The following is an 8,182-nucleotide window of genomic DNA, read 5'->3' as shown; positions in this document are numbered from 1 at the left end:
CCTCCATCGCTAATTCGTCATCCAATGCCACTTCCCCCAGAGAGGAATGCTTCATCTTGGGGATAGCAGGGGAAATCCTCCCCCCCCCCCCCTCAGAAGACATTTATATCCCATGGTTTTGCGTTAATAATCCATGTCCTCGATCCCAGCCACGAGCTGTAAGCTTCGCGATTGGAACATAATGGATAGTGAGCCAGTGCGGAAGCAAGCATGTGAGCGAATCACTTATGCTCCACACAAAGACTTTGCTTCGACCCACATTCCGACCTGCGTGATCATCTGAACTCACAAATAGGACATCCAGCTCGCCGCGATGATTTTAGTTACACTTAGATCAAGGGAGATCTGTCTATTGTAAGTGACAATGGGAATATTGTGCCTAACCGAGCTCAAGCTTGGAGAGATAATATGCCATCTGACGCGTACAATAGGATGGGACTTGATAACCAGCTATCGAATAATCTAGATGCCAAGGATCCAACCCTCAAGGGGCTGGCCCTAATGGAAGAACATATGAAGAAATTCCTGTCTAGAAAATGAGTCGATGATTGTGTGATTAAGGGTAAAAAAATGCACATTTATTGATTTTAATTGTCAAAATAAATTAATTTTTAATTAATATTTTCATAGAATTAATGTGATATATTTTATAAATGAAAATATTTAATTTGTTTTCATTTTGTAGGAAAATGATACAATTTTGGTTGAATAAAATAAAGCAAAAAGAAAATGAAGTAAACGTGTAAGTAAATGAAGAAAGTTGACACTTTGAAGAAGTCAAGCCCAATCCAATTCATGAAGATGCTATGTCACCAATCCATGCAATTTATTCTTCACCAAGAAGAGATGTCAATTACAACTCATTCCAACAAACATTGGCAATCCATGTGCTTCATTTTCAACCAATAGAAGTGTCTTCTTTTCAACAAAAATTAGCAATCCACGTGCTTCCCTCTCAACTAATGGTAGCTTGCCACATGTCATTTCTCCCATAGTTTATTTGTATTCTACACCTATAAATACGATGTAGTTTTCATTTGAAAAACACACATTTTCTACACACTTCTCTCCCTACCATCTTTTCTCTCTATTTCATCTTCTCCATTTTATCTCTAAGCCTAGTCTTCTCACATTTTCAATGGAAAATATGAGAATGACATTTAACTTAGGCTAGGGTTTTCTTTTGGTTAGGATAGGGGTTGTAACGCCCCAACTCCAGGAACCGTTACGGTGCATTTTGCAAACAGTGCTAAACTCGCTAATCGAGTCATTTGGCCATAAACATGTAACTAAGTATGATTAGCAGTTTAGGGATTAAAATTTTTGGTTAAGATATAATGTTTCATTAGAACGTTTATTATATACATTGGGATCCCAAAAATATAATTTAAAAGTCTATTACAAGAAAGTATTTACAACAGGCCGATCTAAGCGGCAAAACAGGGTTTAACCCTATCTCCTCTTTCAAACCTCGGCCAGGTATTGGTCGAGCAGCTGCATATGTATACATCATCACCTAAGCTCTTCAACTCAAGAATGGTCCAGATTCCTTTAGCCTTTACCTGCACCACAAAGCAACCATGAGCCGAAGCCCAGCAAGACAAACATGAATATGCTCATGAAAATAATATCAGATGATGTCATTACATCATGCAGAGCTTACAGCTCTAAAAAGATGAGTGACTGATGATTAAGTCACTAGCCATCAGGTGAAGAAGTGACTAGTGAGTCACAATTTGGACAGGTGACTAATGAGTCACACTCTAGTTAGGTGACTAATGAGCCACACTCGGGATAGGTGACTAATGAGCCACACTCGGGATAGGTGACTAATGAGCCACGCTCGGGATAGGTGACTAATGAGCCACGCTCGGGATAGGTGACTAATGAGCCACACTCTGGATAGGTGACTAATGAGCCACGCTCTGGATAGGTGACTAATGAGCCACGCTCTGGAGGTTCCAAACCCTCCTAGCCATGTGACCTTTGGGTCACCTTAGCCTTTCCAGCTCTGGCTCTAAATTTCTAGCCTTTGGCTAGACAAGCGCTTATTAATATTCATCGAACTTGAGGTCGGTCCAGCATTAATGCTCATGTGAGTCATTCAATGCAGATGTCGATTAGATCTAATCTTTATTGGCTTGCGTTGAACACGCTAAAGCCGTCCTGACTTATGAGTCAGCACCATGTGACCAGTGCCCAGTACCACTGCCGAACCTCACTAATGAGTCACAGCTTCACAATTGATACTAACACCTTTGCCAATTCTGACTAATGAGTCAGTACCATGCACAAGTAAGCATTGCTACCAAACATATGATATATGTCAAATATTTAAACGTAGGGCATTTAGCATGCTTACTTAACAGTTGCTAGCATAATTATGATCATGCACAAACACAGAGACTCAAGCTCTGACCAATCTCATATTCATCATTCATGGCATGCCCTAATCACATGTTTCTCGTGCATCACATGCATCACACATAATCATCCAACATGCCTCAATAATAATCATATGCAAATGAGCAAGATTGCTAAGCATTCATTATGCTATCAATGTTTGCATTTAAACATCCAACATGCATCCAAAATAGCCATGCATGTCACACATAGGGTGCAATTTTCTTACCTTCGGTCCAAGCACAGGTTACCAACAAACGACCCACAAGAACGATCCTGATTCCAGGCTTCTAGTGATAACCTAGTCACAACCACAAATGGTGATCCAATGAATTCAAGTTCTAAAACCAATCTCAGAACCAAAACTTAGCCTCCAAGACATCAATCCTCACTAATTCGGGTAATAGGAATGATCCCGAGGCTTAAAACCATGTTCCCGGGGTCAAAACACGCAAACGGGCTCAAAAGCCCGCCTGAGCCACGGCCCTGGAACCTTGCACCACAGCCCCCAGCCAAATCTAAAGCAAGCGTCGCGACATCCATTAGGAACAACTCCTGCCACCAGCTTCATCGAACCAGGGCCGCGGCACCCAAGAACAAGGCTGCGGCCCAACTTCGGGGTAGCCATTTTCTTCGTTTTTAACCTTTTAAAACCTCCCAAAAACATGTGTAAACATTCCCAAATCATCAAATCATAGTTCCCAAACTTCCCAATGGTCCAAAACCACCAAAACCTGAGGCTCAAACGAACTAAAAACTCAACGATTTACAAAATCCAATTCAAGCTTAAAACTTTTCAAAACTTAAAACTTAAAACTTGAATTACCTCCGATTGAGTTGTTTTCAACTAAATCCTCCGGCTAATAAGCTTCTAATCTTCCCTAGGATTTCTATGCATCGATCCTCGCTTGAATCCGAGTCCTAGAACTCAAGATACCTTCGAAAACGCGATCGGGAGACGAAAAGGGAACTTTTAGTGAGAGAGAACGTACAGAACATTCTTTTTACTTCTTAAAAGGTTACTTCAAGCTTAAGTAGCTTCCAATAAAACCTAGTGCTCAGGGTCCCGAAAACACACCCGGGGATATTATAGTCAAAACTTCCAGAATTTCCCCTTGATCTTACTAACTCCCAATTTATCACCAAATATTAATTCCCATTACCTAATAACCTGGTAATGCACTAAGTACCCATTAACTCACTCCGAGTCAAGCATAAATCCCGTTGTGAATTTCCCACTAGCTTACCTCCTAGGATCGTTTTGTGTTGGGTAACCTTGGCATAACCAAATAATAACAAAGCACCACGCCCATTTCACATATTTGCCAAAAATGCCCGAAATGGCCAAAATATGGAAATCACCCAATTAATCACAAATGGGTTCACATGCATATTTAATACACCTAAACATGGATATTATCATTAAATAACACAGTAAACCAATTATGGCCTTCCCGGCCTCCTAATCAAGGTCCTAAACCTTATTAGGAAATTTGGGGCATTACAAGGGTGAAGCTTTATATTTTGTAATCTTTTTATTTTGAATTTAAAAATGTGTTTTAATGTTCAAATATTTGAGTTTTATTATTTCTATCATTATTAATGCAATTAATATTTATTATTAATTTAATATAGATTTAGTCAAGCTTTTTCTATGTAATTTTACTGAAATAATTTATATTAATTTTATTATTTTGTGAGTAGTCTTTTACTGCATTATCGCCAAGATGGTATAGTGTCGCTTCTAGATTTCTCATAACAATAGTATTAGCATGATATATTAGTGTGTTATTTTGTAAGTAGTCTTTTACTTCATATTGCCAACGATATTATGCCCATTCTAGGTTTTTAATAACAATAACATATGCATGTACTTCAACTAAGAGATTTTATTACTCAAATACATTTGCAAATTATCAAAGTAAATAGGTGATCAAAATATATTGTGGAACCCCAATTCCTCACCAAACCCCTTTAATAATTTATTTTCCTTTCATTTCAATTCTTCAAAACCACAAAAATATAATTTCTTTTACTACTTTCACATTACTTACCTTCTAACCATTTTATTTGTTCTTTATTTTTTTACCTCTATGTGGAATCGACCGCCCATCTATACTACAACTGCTGGAAACAATCATACTTCTAGTGGTACTGAGGGTACTAACCATTTTAAGGGTGCATACAAACTTAGTGTAAGAGAGAACCGCAAACTTGAGGTCTTAGAAACTATGTTTGATAGAGAAAGTTACATGGCTCCCGAGGTAGATTATGATGAATGTTATTGTTACCATGAAAGAGTCGACCATAGGAATCATAATTCTAGCTGGAACAACCTCGTAGATTTTAGTTGGAAGTCTAAGTACAACTACCATGCACCACTTAACATGCATTTTGAGCAAAATTTTCCTAACCCCCCCTATGAACCTCAATATAATGTCTGGACTGATAGGAATTCCTTAGATGATACTTTACACACATTTATGGAGGCACAAAGAGAGTTTAATACGCAATTTATGGAGGAACATAGAGAACTTAAGGCTCAATTTTCGGAATGGATTGACATTGTTCTCTCACATAATTTAAGTCCATTCCCATTACAAGATGACACAATGCCACCATCCTATACTACCATTTTTTATAAACCTATTGAGGATGATGCCAATACGATTTGGAGTGAAACTCTTTCAACCACTCCGAATGAAATCAAATGCTATCATACTGATGTGATAGACAAAGTCGTGGAGGAAATCATAAATTTTTTTCTCAAAATCACATAAATTCCTCCATGATTTTGAAACTGAACATTTTCTTTTCCCTGAAAAATGTGGTTAACACTGCTATTTTTGAGACATAGGATAAAAGAAAATTAAGTTTTGATACTAGATAGTACGACAATATGTTGTTGGTAGACTTTCCTGAGAGCGATGCTTCTGTCTACCAAAGATTAATCAGGTTTTATCTTTCCTTTATGTTTTGTGTGTTTACTTTTTGTTTTTACTTTTGTGTGTTTGTTGTTTTGTTTTTGCTGATGTCATATTACAATTTTACCCTTGACATGTGCATGACGTTTGGCATTGAGGACAATGTCTCATTTAAGTTGGGGGTAGTGAGTATATTTATGAGTTGAAACTTATTTGATTACCATTTTGAAATTTTGAGTTAATTTTTTCCAAAATTCATGACAACAAAATTTTTGTGAGATAGTTTTTGCTATTTTTATTATTAGGTAGTAATTTTGAGAGTTATTCTATGCACAACCAAGTCCATTTACACCGCCTAAACTGACCTAACAGATACAGGAGAGCATATCTTCTTAGCATACTCTAATCGCCTTCCATGGAAGAAACCGAAGCCCTTGAGACAGCAGAGCATGGAGGGAGACCAAGCCAAATTCTACCAATATCACAATGACATAGGCCATAACACCGATGATTGCCGAGAGCAAAAAGATAAGATCGAAACTCTCATCCGGGCTGGACCATTAGCCCAATATGCCTGAAAAAAGAGTAGTTCCCAATCAGCCTACGAGGCAAAATATTCAACCAGCTCAGGAAAATATGGTCAATCAACCCCAGACTCAACCAGATCATGGAAATCAGATCGCCCCTCCTCTAATAGAAGGGAGGGACATAGCCACTATTGTCGGAGGACCTTATCTTTCGCGAAAAGCAGCCATAAGGATGATTGGGCTTGTAGTGACACTAGGAGATGATATGCGAGCTGTTGCTAAAATGCTCGAGTTTGTTATAATCGATTGCTCGACTACATACAACGCAATTTCAGGATTACCTGCGTCGATGAATTTGAAGTTATCACCTCAATCTGACATTTAGCAATGAAGTTCCCCTTGACCTTAGGTATATGTATTGTAAGAGGAGATCAACTCGCTACCAAAGAATGCTATAACACTGCTATGAAGGGAAAATCACAACCCGGGTAGCATGCGATGGTCATCATTGAAGGGAATGAGTAGCCTCAGGTAATGGAAATTTCCCATGGGGCAGAAGAACCTCAAGAAGAAGATAACGAGGTTGCCTAACAGGATGACATTGATCCAAGATAAGGCGAAGATAGGTCTGAGCTCCAAGCATTGGAGGAGTTTGAGGAAATCAGTATCAACCTAGAGGTACCTTTAAGGGTTGTAAAGATTTGAAAGAATCTTGGAACTGAAAGGAAGAAGGAGCAAGTTGAGTTTTTGAGAAATAACCTGCACGTCTTTGCTTGGTCAAATGAAGATATTGTGGGGATCAATCCAATTGTTATGATGCATACTTTGAATCTAGATAGGAATGTGCCTGCAAAAGTGCAGAAACAGAGGCTTTTGGGGATGGAACGATTAGAAGCTCTAGAAGAAGAAGTAGTTCTCTTAGTTAAGCATGGGTTCGTAAGAGAAGAAAAATATCCGACCTGGATTGCTAACCCTGTCTTGGTCCCAAAGCACAATGGAAATTGGAGAACTTGTATTGACTTCTCCGACCTCAATAAAGCTTGTCCTAAATATTGTTTTCCATAACTCGAGTTGATTAATTGGTAGATACGACAGCCAGTCATGAGCTCATGTCTTTCGTGGACGCATATTTTGGATATAACTAGAGCGATGAACCCTGCAGACCAAGAGCACACTAGCATCATGGTTGAGCATAATGTATACTGCTACAAGGTTATACCATTCGGGCTGAAGAATGTCGGTGCAATGTACCAATGGCTGGTCAACAAAATGTTCATTAACCAGATTGAGAAAAACATGGAAGTGCACATCCATGATATGCTCGCTAAATCAAAGATTTCCTATAACCATGTATCCAACCTGAAGGAATGTTTTGGCGTGCTAAGGAAATGTGACATGAAGCTAAATCTACAGAAGTTCACCTTTGGGGTTTCCTTAGGAAAATTTTTGGGCTTCATAGTCAACACAAGGGGGATAGAGGTGAACCTAGAGAAGATTAGGTCATTACTTGAAATGCCTTCGTCTAGGTCGTGTAAAGAAGTGTAAAGCTTAACTGGAAAGGTGGCAGCCCTAAACCGCTTCATTTCAAAATCCACTGACAAATGTCTCCCATTCTACAACTTGCTCAGGGGAAACAAAAAGTTTGAGTGGACCAAAGAATGTGAGTAGGCATTTCACAGTCTAAAAACTCACATTGCTGAACCCCCCATATTATAAAAGCCATCAACTGCGAATTTTTGTTCTTATACCTAGCTGAGATAGAAAATAAGGTGAGCATCGTATTAGTTCGAGAAGAAAATCAAGCGTAGAAACCGGTGTACTACGTGAGTAACAGGCTTCATTAAGCTAAATCCAGATATCCTTTAATAGAAACACTCATGTTCTACTTGATCTTGGCATCGAGAAAACTCGGGCCGTATTTCTAGTCCCACACTGTCCACGTCTTAACTGATCAACCTTTAAGGCAGGTCTTGCAAAAACCTGAAGCATCGTGACATTTGCTTAAATGGGTCATCAAACTCAGTCAGTTTAAGATATTATATAAGCCATGAACATCAATCAAGGTTCAAGCACTCGCTGATTTTGTAGTAGAATGCACATGTTTCTAGGATGAGTCAATGAGGGAACCAGTGCAAGAATTGTGGAAACTCTTCATTGATGGATCATTTAACGATAACGGATACAGAGCTAGGATAATTTTGATCTCGCCTAAAGGACATTGATTCAATATAGCTCTGAGGTTCAGTTTTGAAGCATCCAACAATGAAGCAGAGTACGAGGCTCTATTGGCAGGTGTATGAGTGACAAAAGAATTGACTGAAAAGGAGA

The sequence above is a fragment of the Humulus lupulus genome, chromosome 5 (genome assembly GCF_963169125.1).
Source record: "Humulus lupulus chromosome 5, drHumLupu1.1, whole genome shotgun sequence".
NCBI classification, from domain to species: Eukaryota; Viridiplantae; Streptophyta; class Magnoliopsida; order Rosales; family Cannabaceae; genus Humulus; species Humulus lupulus.
This window is presented reverse-complemented; position numbering follows the sequence as displayed.